Raw genomic sequence first — 14,916 nt, forward strand, 5'->3', positions numbered from 1 at the left:
ATAAAACGAGCCACATACAAGAGCCAAAGACAAACAGTTCACTGACAACATCTCTGTGCTATTGAGTGTCCTATTTACCTTGGCTGCAGCGCCCCATTAAAAGCCATATAAATTATTATCCAGTTTTACTCCAGTGACTCAAAATATATTACTTACACATCTCTTAAGGATTAACTTATCACAGCCTATGCCAATAATTCATGCAGAAAAATCAAATTATCCTCAAATGCCCATAGACCCATATTCTTCATTTATAATGATACACATTTCATGTACAGACATTTAATAGTGTAGCACAGTTAATATGTTTCAAAGATGGCCCTATAACACTCAGGATTATTAACTACAAGGAAGCTGAGCAGCAGTTCAAGGCTGGTAGTTCCTTGGCAGTATAGTAGATCATTTTAATACAGGAGATATCTGATAAATCTTTGCTACTCTACACGTCAAAATACTTTTCCCTCTACCTTCTCCCTTTAGAAACAATAAAAGAAAAATTCTAAGAGGGTTTTACTTTAGTTATTCCAGATCAATAGTACTAAAATCTGTCCTGCTACATGGATATTTTTCAGCTTCTTAAAAGGTATTCTTAAAATACACATTCCCAACTTAAAACCCCAGAATTCCTTTTGAAAATATATTGAATTTTGATTTTACTTTAAAATAATCTGGTGGTGTCAGAGCTATCAAATTAAACTTGAAAATCAAACTGAAATAAATAGAAATGTAATTAACGTGATCGGTTAACATAAGCTTACATTAGATATAATGAATATGAATTGAAAGTACAAATATATCCATAAATACTAGAACTACTTTCAGAGAAAAAAATGTGGTATAGAAACTCTTCTCTAAGGAACTAGCTATAAAAGTAACCAACACAAAAATTGTCAATGAAAATTTTATGGATTGATCTGTGATAAAACTTTTATGCTGGTGGGGATCAGCCATGTACTGTAGACACTTCAAACAAATTCTCCGCAGCTGAGAGATCTATCCATTCATTTAAACATTAATTTTAAGCATTTTATTAATGTATTTTTTAAAAACATTTATCTATTTAGTTTTATATGGGATAATATATAAGTGTGTGTGTGTGTCTGTGTGTGTGTGTCTGTGTGTGCTGTATGAGTGTCTGCTGTATGGATGTGCACCTCATGTGGTGTCTGCTTGGTGGACATGGAGATCTGAAAGTCTGTACAAAACTCTGACCTTTGGTTACAAGCTCTAATGACAGCCTCGTAGATGCCAGGACCTGAACCAGGATTAACAACCCATGCTTATTTCCAGCACCTTGATATTCACTATCAATAGATGTCTCTACAAATGTTAAGATTTCTGTTGTGATCCAAATGCATAGCTCTAAAAATAATGGAATATTTTTCAAAGAAATTTTTCAATCTTAAGAATTAATTATATAAAGAGAAGAAACTGAAAATACTGGTTGAGATTTATACAAATATCATAAAATGTATAGAACACTAAGAAAAATCCAATTACAATGGAATAAAGGGAAACATTAATAATAAAATATTCTCCTTAATTTCAAAGAATTTAAGATGCTTCAAAGGGATTTTAATTCTGAGTCTTGATCATTTTTAATCAAGAAGCAAATTATTTTATTATGAGACATTCTGCTAATACCTAATTTAGAAATCATTATTTTCTTCCCTTTATGAAGTCACACATAGGTTATAATAAAGTTTTGTTGTAGACTTATTATTAGATAAATACAAATAGATGAACTTCAGCATGAATTTATTATACTGAATCCCAGTATTTGGTCTACTAAAGTGTGATGACTCTAGTAAACTCATAGAGTTATTCAGAGCAAAATTAGTGGAAGGAGAAGAAATCAAAAATGTGTAATAAAGATAATAAAAGGAAAGAAATACTTGCTTTAAAGAGACAATAAAAAGTCATTAATGTATTCATTATATCTACTACCAACATTCTAGTAACATGTAGTGCATTTTAAAAAGGAGTACTGTACTTATACAATTATGGATAATGCAGACCTTATAGACAACTAGATACATTTTATCGGAAAGCCTTGTTCCTTCTATGTAAAATATTATATTTTCTTTTGGAATCATTGTGTTGGATGTTATACATATTCATCAAAACATACAAAAATCATGCAATAAAGATAAGTTTTAACAAGAAAAATAAAAAGGCATATATAATTTCACATGGGTATATAAGAATATATCATGTACATTTAAGTTTCAAACTCTGTTTTCTTTTACATTCATAGCATAATGGATGATAAATTTTGGCTAAAAGAATAAGTATGTGAGTTCAGTGAGTTGTTGAGCAAGATGTCATAGAGGCTAGAGTAGAAAACAATCCTGCCCTTTAGGAAATGCTGCATATGTAAATAAAGACTCACATATAAGTAATCCATATTGAGTATTCGGCCACCTTTCATTTTACTTCTTTTCTGTGAATTGTGCTCATACTAAAGGCTCTAATGTTTTGTTATAAAATTATTTTATTAAGAAGTTCTTTTGATTCCATTGAAATTCTTTATTTTTCCCCAACTCATACATTTTTATAGTGAATACAATGTAAAGTTATGAAGGCTTTGATTCTTTCCAGTTGTGATATCCATACATTCCCTTAAATTTATATCTAATTTTAGGAAGTGAGCATTCTGTTTATGGTATTATCTATTTGTGCACTTGTTTTTACGTGTTTTATGAGATTTCTGGAAAGATGAAAAAATATGCATGCCACAAAAAGAAAATACTACTGAAAGACAAAAGAAATGCTTTCAACCTAGTCCAGTGTGGTTATCCAATGAGTTTAACTAGGATTCCTTGCAGAAGGCTTGCACAATTTATGAGTTTCACTATTGAGAAGGAGTCTCTCCCATTCAGTTGCTCAGTGCCTATATATTTTGAGGGTTTTATGAGTTATCACCCTATCCATAAGAGGATTTCAGTAAACCCAACAGTGGGCAGAACTCCAAGACTAATTACAGCTACTGAATGTTCAAACTGGCACATTCTGTAATTCTACCTATTTATTGAGCTGGGCAAATTTCCAGAAGAATTCTTGATTTGATGATTTACATTCAATATATAGAGATATTTAAACACTATTTGCATTTAATATCTATGTATTTATAAAATTAATATAAGGAAATATTCTTCAATTTACACTTTAATATTTTGACTTAGCTCATTTTTATTCTTAATGCTTCTCTGATTAAATGAAATTATTCACACTATTTTATAAAAAAGATAACACTTAGACAATACTTTGAAAAATAGTAGTCATGTAATCTATTAAATATATACACATATGTTACTGATGTTCACATGGTCTCTTCATAGATGAATGGTAAATATAGATTGATCGGTATTCTGATGTTTCCTTACATGTGACTTGCAATTTGCTGGTCTACTTCAAATACAAAATTTTACTTACACATATAACAAACTATCAATATTTCAATCCACTTGTATAATGATAACTAGACTAATAAATGGGCGAAGTAAAAGACAATGGAGTCAGTCATCCATGATATTGTAGAACATTTGGGGTTTAATATTTAATGAATGAAAAATGAAACTAATTAATTCAGTTACAGCCCAGTGAGCTGATCACCGCCCTATAAAAGTACTGCCATTTATGGAAAGCTAATGGATGAGCCATGAGAGCCTCAAAGGAGATTGGTGTTGCTCAAAGTTGTAGTAAATTCAAAGGATAAAATTGTCAGGCATGATCTATATTCTTCTTAGAAGAAGAAAAACAAAAAGCTACAGTTGACTGCCAAAATATTAGCCTGTAATACCTTACTACAAAATAACAGTCTATTTCTAGAAAGCTTTGAACACAAACTTTTGATTTAGCCGTCATATGATCTCATTAAGGATAATTATATGTAGAATCATATCTCCATGTCATTTTGGAAGATTATTAAAATAGCTGAGATAAATTTATTTCAAAAATTCCAGGATTTTATACTGTAAAAATTTCTCTTTAGGGTTAAAGAAATTTTATGGAAAAAATTATCTCTCAGTATAATAAAGCTAAAGAAAACAAAGTATTTTGCTGCAATATTTATCTTCAGATTAATTTGTTGTACTCTTCTAGAACCCAGCAAATAGTAAACAAAGAGTTGGATAAATTCCTCATAGCAAAGAAGCATCATTCACAAGATAGCTACAGTGAGGAGTGATAGGTCACTGAGTCCTGTCAATGACATGAGAAGGTTTTATAGGCTGCTTATACACAACTTTTTGGAGAATACGGAATTATTTTCAACATTGTTCAATTGCAGTGTTCTCTTAAATATACATGCCAAAATTGTTCAATATTTGTTGTACTATTTTTATTTGCTATATTTTCGTTTGGAAAGTTCAAAATGTTTTCTCACTCTGCGAAGTATTTTACCTTTTCCATCAGAGATGTTCTTTCTTCTTCTAGTGCTTGGCCTTACTCAGCATAGAAAGCAGAAGCAGACAAAAGACTGGATAACAGGGTGCAGAGAAATGTTTTCTTCTTTAAAATGTTCAAGGTCAAACCAGTCCCATAAAAGAGAACCCTCTCCTTTCTCACACATAATTCAATTTTTCTTTCTTGAAAATCCATATATACCCGGAAGGTTTTTGCCTCAGGAACGGCAGAAGCCATCTTGGTCCCAGGACTCCACAGAAAAGTAGTCTGCACAGGTGAGAGTGTGCACACAGAAGCAGACAGCTTCTGGGACAGGCGGGAGCCACAGAGCTTCTGAAGCAGAGCCCATTTCGGGCTCCAGATATCCTACCACCTCACTGGCGAGAGGACAGCTGTCCACCCAGCCCAGAAGGTTTTTGCCTCAGGAACGGTGGGAGCCATCTTGGTTCTGGGACTCCACCAAAAAGTAGTCTGCACAGGTGAGAGTGTACACACAGAAGCAGACAGCTTCAGGGACAGTTGGGAGCCACAGAGCTTCTGAGGCAGCACCCCTTTCAGCTCTGGACATCTGACCACCTTCCAGTCCTCTGCAGCACCAGGGTTCCTGGATCAGGGAGTCTCCAGACACCCGCAAGGACCCACACAGAATCCCCCACGGGAACCTAAGACCTCTGTTGAGTGGAACACAGCATCTGCTCTAATCCAATCACATGGGACCTGAGACTGCATTAACTAGGGAAGCATATAACCCGGTCTGATTAGGGGCACAAGTCCCTTCCGGTCCACTCCAGCACTGGGGTTCCTTGTGGGCTGAGTTTCTGGACACCCCCAAGTTTCTCACAGGACCCTCCATGGGACCTTAAGACCTCTGGTGAGTGGAACATAATTTCTGCCAGGAGGCAGGTTCGAACACAAGATATCTGGGCACCTTCCCTGCAAGAGGAGAGCTTGATTGCAGAGAGTACTCTGACCACTGAAAATAAGGATAGAGCTAGTTTACCAGGTCTGCTGATAGAGGCTAACATAATCACCTGAGGAACAAGCTCTAACCAGAGAAAACTATAACAACTAGCTCCAGAGATTACCAGATGGCAAAAGGCAAACATAAGAATCCTACTAACAGAAATCAAGAACACTCACCATCATCAGAACCCAGCACTCCCACCCCACCTAGTCCTGGGCACCCCGACACAACCTAAAAGCTAGACCTGGATTTAAAAGCATATCTCATGAAGATGGTAGAGGACATCAAGAAAGACTTTAATAACTCACTTAAAGAAATACAGGAGAACACTGCTAAAGAGTTACAAGTCCTTAAAGAAAAAAAAAAAAAAAAACACAACCAAACAGTTAGAAGTCCTTAAAGAAAAACAGAAACACATCCAAACAGGTGATGGAAATGAACAAAACCATAATAGACCTAAAAAGGGAAGTAGACACAATAAAGAAAACCCAAAATGAGGCAACGCTGGAGATAAAAACCCTAGGAAAGAAATCTGGAACCATAGATTCGAGCATCAGCAACAGAATACAAGAGATGGAAGAGAGAATTTCAGGTGCAGAAGATTCCATAGAGAACATCAACACAACAATCAAAGAAAATGCAAAATGCAAAAGGATCCTAACTCAAAACATCCAGGAAATCCAGGACAGAATGAGAAGACCAAACCTACGAATAATAGGAGTTGATGAGAATGAAGATTTTCAACCTAAAGGGCCAGTGAATATCTGCAACAAAATTATAGAAGAAAACTTCCCAAACCTAAAGAATGACATGCCCATGAACACACAAGAAGCCTACAGAACTCCAAATAGACTGGACCAGAAAAGAAATTCCTCCCAACACATAATAATCAGAACAACAAATGCACTAAATAAAGAGAGAATATTAAAAGCAGTAAGGGATAAAGGTCAAGTAACATATAAAGGCAGGCCTATCAGAATTACACCAGACTTTTCACCAGAGACTATGAAAGCCAGAAGAGCCTGGACAGATGTTATACAGACACTAAGAGAACACAAATGCCAGCCCAGGCTACTATACCAAGCCAAACTCTCAATTACCATAGATGGAGAAACCAAAGTATTGCATGACAAAACCAAATTCACACATTATCATTCCACAAATCCAGACCTTCAAAGGATAATAACAAAAAAAAAAAAAAAAAAAAAAAAAACAAGAACGGAAATCACACCCTAGAAAAAGCAAGAAAGTAATCCCTCAACAAACCAAAAAGGAAACAGCCACAAGAACAGAATGCCAACTCTAACAACAAAAATAAAGGGAAGCAACAATTAGTAAAGCTCAAAAGCACACATTGCACCTCACACAATAATAGTGGGAGACTTCAACACACCACTTTCATCAATGGACAGATCGTGGAAACAGAAACTAAACAGAGACACAGTGAAACTAACAGAAGTTATGAAACAAAAGGAGTTAGTGGAAATCTACAGAATATTTTATACTAAAACAAAAGGATATATCTTCTTCTCAGCACATCACAGTAACTTCTCCAAAATTGACCATATAATTGGTCACAAAACAGGCCTCAACAGATACAAAAATATTGAAATTGTGCCATGCATCCTATCAAACCACCATGGACTAAGGCTGATCTTCAATAACAACATAAATAATGGAAAGCCAACATTCACATGGAAACTGAACAACACTCTTCTCAAAGATCCCTTGGTCAAGGAAGGAATAAAGAAAGAAATTAAAGACTTTTTTAGAGTTTAATGAAAATGAAGTCACAACATACCCAAACCTATGGGACACAATGAAAGCATTTCTAAGAGGGAAACTCACAGCTCTGAGTGCCTCCAAAAAGAAACTGGAGAGAGCATACACTAGCAGCTTGTCAACACATCTAAAAGCTCTAGAAAAAAAGGAAGAAAATTCACCCAAGAGAAGCAGGAAATAATCAAACTCAGGGATAAAATCAACCAAGTGGAAACAAGAAGAACTATTCTAAGAATTAACCAAACTCGGAGTTGGTTCTTCGAGAAAATCAACAAGATAGATAAACCCTTAGCTAGACTCACTAGAGGGCACAGGGACAACATCCTAATTAACAAAATCAGAAATGAAAAGGGAGACATAACAACAGATCCTGAAGAAATCCAAAACACCATCAGATCCTTCTACAAAAGGCTATACTCAACAAAACTGGAAAACCTGGACGAAATGGACAAATTTCTAGACAGATAACAGGTACCAAAGTTAAATCATGATCAAGTTAACGATCTGAACAGTCCCATATCCCCTAAAGAAATAGAAGCAGTCATTAATAGTCTCCCAGCCCAAAAAAGCCCAGGACCAGATGGGTTTAGTGTAGAGTTCTACCAGACCTTCAAAGAAGATCTAATTCCAATTAGCACAAGTTATTCCACAAAAAAGAAGTAGAGGGAACTCTATCTAACTCATTCTATAAAGCCACAATTAATCTGATACCTAAACCACAGAAATATCCAACAAAGATAGAGAACTTCAGACCAATTTCCCTTATGAATATAGATGCAAAAATCCTCAATAAAATTCTAGCTAACCAAATCCAAGAACGCATTAAGGGAATCATCCATCCTGACCAAGTAGGTTTTATTCCAGGGATGCAGGGATGGTTTAATATATGGAAATCCATCAACGTAATCCATTATATAAACAAATTCAAAGACCAAAACCACATGATCATCTCCTTAGATGCAGAAAAAGCATTCGACAAGATCCAACACCCATTCATGATAAAAGTCTTGGAAAGATCAGGAATTCAAGGCCCATATCTAAACATGATAAAAGCAATCTACAGCAAACCAGTAGCCAACATCAAAGAAAATGGAGAGAAGTTTGAAGCAATCCCACTAAAATCAGTGACTAGAAAAGGCTGCCCACTTTCTCCCTACTTATTCAACATTGTACTTGAAGTCCTAAGCAGAGCAACAAAAGGAGATCAAGGGGATACAAATTGGAAAAGATGAATTAAAAATATCACTTTCTGCAGATGATAATATTGTATATATAAGTGACCCTAAAAATTCCACCAGAGAACTCCTAAACCTGATAAACAGCTTCGGTGAAGTAGCTAGATATGAAATTAACTCAAACAAGTCAATGGCCTTTCTCTACACAAAGAATAAACAGTCTGAGAAAGAAATTAGGGAAACAACACCCTTCTCAATAGTCACAAATAATATAAAATATCTTGGTGTGACTCTAACTAAGGAAGTGAAACATCTTTATGATAAAAACTTCAAGTCTCTGAAGAAAGAAATTAAAGAAGATCTCAGAAGATGGAAAGATCTCCCATGCTCATGGATTGGCAGGATCAACATTGTAAAAATGGCTATCTTGCCAAAAGCAATCTACAGGTTCAATGCAATCCCCATCAAAATTCCAACTCAATTCTTCAAGGAATTAGAAAGAGCAATCTCCAAATTCATCTGGAATAACAAAAAACCTAGGATAGCAAAAACTCTTCTCAAGGATAAAAGTACCTCTGTTGGAATCACCATGCCTGACCTAAAGCTCTACTACAGAGCAATTGTGATAAAAATTGCATGGTACTGGTATAGTGACAGACAAGTAGACCAATGGAATAAAATTGAAGGCCCAGAAATGAACCCACACACCTATGGTCACTTGATCTTCGACAAGGGAGCTAAAACCATCCAGTGGAAAAAAGACAGTATTTTCAACAAATGGTGCTGGCACAACTGGTTGTTATCATGTAGAACAATGTGAATTGATCCATTCCTATCTCCTTGTACTAAGGTCAAATCTAAGTGGATAAAGGAACTTCACATAAAACCAGAGACACTGAAACTTATAGAGGAGAAAGTGGGGAAAAGCCTCGAAGATATGGGCACAGGGGAAAAATTCCTGAATAGAACAGCAATGGCTTGTGTTGTAAGATCGAGGATTGACAAATGGAACCTCATGAAACTGTAAAGCTTCTGCAAGGCAAAAGACACTGTCAATAAGACAAAAAGACCACCAACAGATTGGGAAAGGATCTTTACCTATCTTAAATCAGATAAGGTACTAATATCCAATATATATAAAGAAGTCAAGAAAGTGGACTCTAGAAAATCAAATAACCCCATTAAAAAGTGGGGCTTTTAGCTAAACAAAGAATACTCACCTGAGGAATACCGAATGGCTGAGAAACACTAGAAAAAATGTTTAGCATCCTTAATCATCAGAGAAATGCAAATCAAAACAACCCTGAGATTCCACCTCACACCAGTCAGAATGGCTAAGATCAAAAATTCATGTGACAGCATATGCTGGCAAGGATGTGGAGAAAGAGGAACGCTCCTCCATTTTGGTGGGATTTCAAGCTTGTACAACCACTCTGGAAATCATTCTGGCGGTTCCTCAGAAAATTGGACATAGTACTACTGGAGGATCCTGCAATACCTCTCCTAGGCATATATCCAGAAGATGTCCCAACCGGTTAGAAGGACACGTGCTCCACTATGTTCATAGCAGCCTTATTTATAATATCCAGAAGCTGGAAAGAACCCAGATGCCCCTCAACAGAAGAATGGATACAAAAAATGTGGTACATTTACACAATGGAGTACTACTCAGCTATTAAAAAGAATGAATTTATGAAATTCCTAGGCAAATGGATGGACCTTCAGGGCATCATCCTGAGTGAGGTAACACAATCACAAAAGAACTCAAATGATATGTACTCACTAATAAGTGGATAGTAGCCCAGGTACTTAGTATATAAGAGACATAAGAGACAATTTGTAAAATACATTAAACTGAAGAATAACGAAGACCAAATGGTGGACACTTTGCCCCTTCTTAGAATTGGAAACAATCACCCATGGAAGGAGTTACAGAGACAAAGTTTGGAGCTGAGACAAAAGGATGGACCATCTAGAGACTGCCATATCCAGGGATCCATCCCATAATTAGCCTACAAACAATGACACCATTGCATACACTAGCAAGATTTTGCTGAAAGGACCCTGATATTGCTGTCTCTTGTGTGACTATGCCAGGGCCTAGCCAACACAGAAGTGGATGCTCACAGTCACCTATTGGATGGATCACAGGGCCCCCAATGGAGGAACTAGAGAAAGTATCCAAGGAGCTATAGAGATCTGCAACTCTGTAGGTGCAACAACACTATGAACTAACCAGTACCCTGGAGCTCTTGACTCCAGCTGTATATGTATCAAAAGATGGCCTAGTACGCCATCACTGGAAAGAGAAGCCCATTGGACATGCAAACTTTATATGCCCCAGTACAGGGGAACGCCAGGTCCAAAAAGTGGGAATAGGTGTGTAGGGAAGTGGGGGGGGGGGTATGGGGGACATTTGGGATAGCATTGGAAATGTAATTGAGGAAAATACGTAATAAATAAATAAATAAATAAAAAGTGAAAAGAAAAAAAAAGAAAATCCATATATAAAACTATGCATTTCTCATATGATCATCTTGCTTCTCTCATAATACAATTAAGAATATCTCTCTTTGGTTTTGTCCCTATTTGTCTATTTTATCCTGCATTTTGCCAAGTTCTGAAAAACTGTAAACTAATTCCTTTGATATAGTTGACATTCATTTATAAACTATTACGAAAGCATACATAAATTTTTGGCAGTTTATCAATTTGGTCAATGATTTTTCAAAAATGCATATGTAATTCTTGAAAATATAACCATTGGAGTTTAAAAGGGACTTTCAGGAAAGTTTTTATCTTACATCAAACTGTTTTTTATTTACATTCCAGTTGTTACCCCATCACCCCTCCCACAATTCCTCATCTTATACCTCCTCCTTCTTGTATCCAATAGGGTGTTCCCCTCTCCCCCTACAACCTGGCCTCCCACTGGGGCCTCAAGTTTCTCAAGGGTTCAGATAATTTTCTCCCACTGAGGACAGATTAGGCAGTCCTCTGCTATATATGTGCCAAGGGCATCTGATCAGCTCTTGTATGCTGCCTGATTGATGGCTCAGTCTTTGGGAGCTCCCCTGTCCACCTCCTATCCCCCAATGTTCTTTATTTCCATTCATTCTCCTGGCTTCTCTCTTGTTCTCCATACCTGATCCTGTTCCCCTTTTCTCCTCCTTCTCCCCTCTCCCACCCAGGTCCTTCTTGCCCTCTGCCTCTAGTGGTTATTTTCTTCCCCCTTCTAAGTGGGATTGAAGCATCCTTATTTGGGCCTTTCTGCTTGTTACAATTCTTAAATGGTCTTGGGGTTATATACTAGGTATTTTGTACTTTTGGGCTATTGTCCATTTCTCAGTGAGCACATACCATGCATATAATTTTGAGTCTGTGTTACCTCACTCAGGGTGATATTTTCTAGTTGCACCAATTTGCCTGCAAATTTCATTATGTTCTCCTTTTTAATAACTGAATAGTATTCCATTGTGTAAATGAACCACATTCTGTATCTCTTCTTAGGTTGAAGAATAGCTGGCTTGTTTCCAGCTTTTGACTATTACAAATAAGGCTGCTATGAACACAGTGGGGCACGTGTCGTTGTGGTATGGTGAAGCATTCTGGGGGTATATACCCAAGAATGGTATAGCTAGATACACAGGTAGAACTATTTCTAATATTCTGAGAAATCGCCAGATTGATTTCCAGAGTGGTTCCCACAGCAATGGAGGAGTGTTCCTCTTTCTCCACATCCTCACCAGCATCTGCTGTCACTTAAGTTTTTGATCATAACCATTCTGATTGATATGAGGTGGAATCTCAGTGTTCTTTGATTTGCATTTCTCTGATGACTAAAGACTTTGAACATTCCGTTAAGAGATTTTTGGCCATTTGAGATTCTTCTATTGTGAATTATCTGTTTGGCTCTGGGGTTGAAGGAAAAATTCAATTGGGTTATTTGGATTTTCGGAGGTTAACTTCTTGAGTTCTTCATATATTTTGGATATTGGCCCTCTACTAGATGGAGAGTTAGTGAAGATCTCCCTCCACGCCAATGTATATGGAGCTGATTTGTCCTATTGATGGTGTCTTTTGCCTTATAGCAGCTTTTCAGTTTCATAATATCACACTTATCAATTGATGATCTTAGAGTGGGTGTACTTGGTTTTCTGTTCAGGAAATTTCTCCCTGTGCCAATGAGTTCAAGGCTCTTTCCCACTTTGTTTACTATTAGATTCAGTGTATCTGGTTTTCTGTTGAGGTCCTTTATAAAGGGGATAGAAATTGGCAAGGAAGAAGTCAAAGTATCACTATTTGCAGATGATAATGATAGAATGCATAAAGCACACAACATTTCACCAGAGAAATCCTACAACTGATCAAAAACTTCACCAAAGTGGTAGGATATAAAATTAACTCAAAAAAACATGTAGCCTTCCTTTATACAAATAATAAACAGGCTGAGAAATAAATTAGGGAAACACCTTTCACAGAAGCCACAAATAGTAAGCCCACAAATATGTTGGTGCAACTCTTAGCAAGCAAGTTAAAGATCTATGTGAGATAAACTTTAAACCCATGAAGAAATAAATTGAAGAATACCTCAGAAGATGGAGACATCTCTCATGCTAATGGATTGGTAGGCCTAACATAATTAAAATGGCCATCATACCAAAATATTCAATGCAATCCTCATTAAAATTCCAAAACAATTCTTCACAGACATGGAAAGAACAGCTCTCAATATATATATATATAAATAAACAAATAATGCAATGTAGCCAAAACCATTCTTAACAGTAAAAGATCTTCTGGGGACATCATCATCCTTGACCTCAAGCTGTAGTACAAAACAATTTGTGATAAGGTCTGCATGGTATTGGTACAGAGTCAGACATGTTGATCAATGGAATAGAATAGAATCCAAGACCCAGAAATAAACACACACACATATGCATACTTGATCTTTGACAAAGAAACCAAAAACATACAGTGGAAAAAAGATAACATCTTCAATAAGTGGTGCTGGTCTAACTGGCAGTCTGCATGTAGAAGAATTAAAATAGATCCATCTTTATCAGTTTGTACAAAGCTGAAGACACTCCTGTCTTTCTCTTCACACATTTCCAATCAATAGCAACCAAACATAGGTTAAAAATTTACAGAGTAGGCCTCTCCCTCAATTGAAATTTAGACCAGGAAACTGAATGGAGGACAAGGGTCCCCAAAGAAGACTAAACCGTTAGAAACATCCCCTTCCCATTCTGTTATGAGGGGCAAAAACACCACAGGGGCATAGATCATAAAAATTAAGATGCCATCAATTTGGATTTGTCCTTTGATGAGTATGAATTGCCATTATCCATCTCTTCTGATTAATTTTCTTTGAAACTGTGGGGTTTTTTTGTAAATATTAGAGTGACTATGACAAATTGCTTGAAAGAAAAAATTTTTAAACCTTTACTTTGAGATAATGTTGATCTTTGATGTTGAGTTGTGTTTATTTTGTGCAGCAGATGCATAGCTCTCATTTTCACATCCATTAAGTTAGTCTGTCTCTTTCATTTTGGGAATTTATTCCATTGATACTGGAAGATATTAATAATGAATGACTACTAATTTTATGTGTGTGTGTGTGTGTGTGTGTGTGCCTGTGCCTGTGCGTGTGTGTGTGTGTGTGTGTGTGTGTGTGTGTGTGTGTTTACCTCACTTTGTTTTTGCTGATGTGAAACAATTTTATGCATTTTTCTGGATGTAGTTAACCTCCTTGGATGGACTGTATTATCTAGTATCTTTTGAAGAGCTTGATTTGTGGATAGGTTCTGTTTCAGTTTGACTATGCCATGGACTATCTTGTTTTCTCTGTTTATAGTGATTGAAACACTTGCCTGATGTAGTACTCTGTGCTGGCATTTGTGGTCTCTTTAACTCTGCTAGGTATCTGTCCAGGCCCTTCTGGCTTATAGAGTCTCCACTGAGAAGTTGGTGTAACTCTATGAGACCTACATGTGTAGAACTCTCCTTGGCCCCTTTCTCTTGTAGTTTTTAATAGTCTTCCTTTGCTCTGTACAACACTTAGTGTTTTGATCATTATGTGATGATTCTTTTCTGATGGAATCTATTTGGTGTCTGTAAGTTTCTTATACCTTTATCATCATCTTTTTCTTTAGATTAGATTTTTTTCCAATATGGCATTTCTTTTTATTCAGTTTAATCTTAGAAAATAATATTTGTTTTTCAGGGAACAATGAAGAGATCATAAACTATTTGTTTCTAAGTCAAAGAAACATAATTAAAAATGGTATTGAAATTTCAGATTGCACAAACAGAAAAAAGAGTCTAGGAAGAAAATGAGTTTATGAGCAGCTTTGAAATGTTTTCTATTTTTAAAATCTTTAGGGCATTAAAACAGTAAGACTTGTTCCTAAACCATGTTGAACACAGACTCAGTTCAGATCAGGATTCGGGGAAGAAAAAACCCAGTCAAACTCCAAATTATGAGCAGCTGCTCCCTAGATTTTTTAAAATTTTGTTGAAGATATTTTCTGATCCTTTTTGCTAAGAATTATCTCTTTCTTCTATTTACATTAGTCTTAGGAT

Source organism: Mus caroli, unplaced genomic scaffold, assembly GCF_978045245.1.
Source record: "Mus caroli unplaced genomic scaffold, Mus_caroli_1 scaffold_12, whole genome shotgun sequence".
NCBI classification, from domain to species: Eukaryota; Metazoa; Chordata; class Mammalia; order Rodentia; family Muridae; genus Mus; species Mus caroli.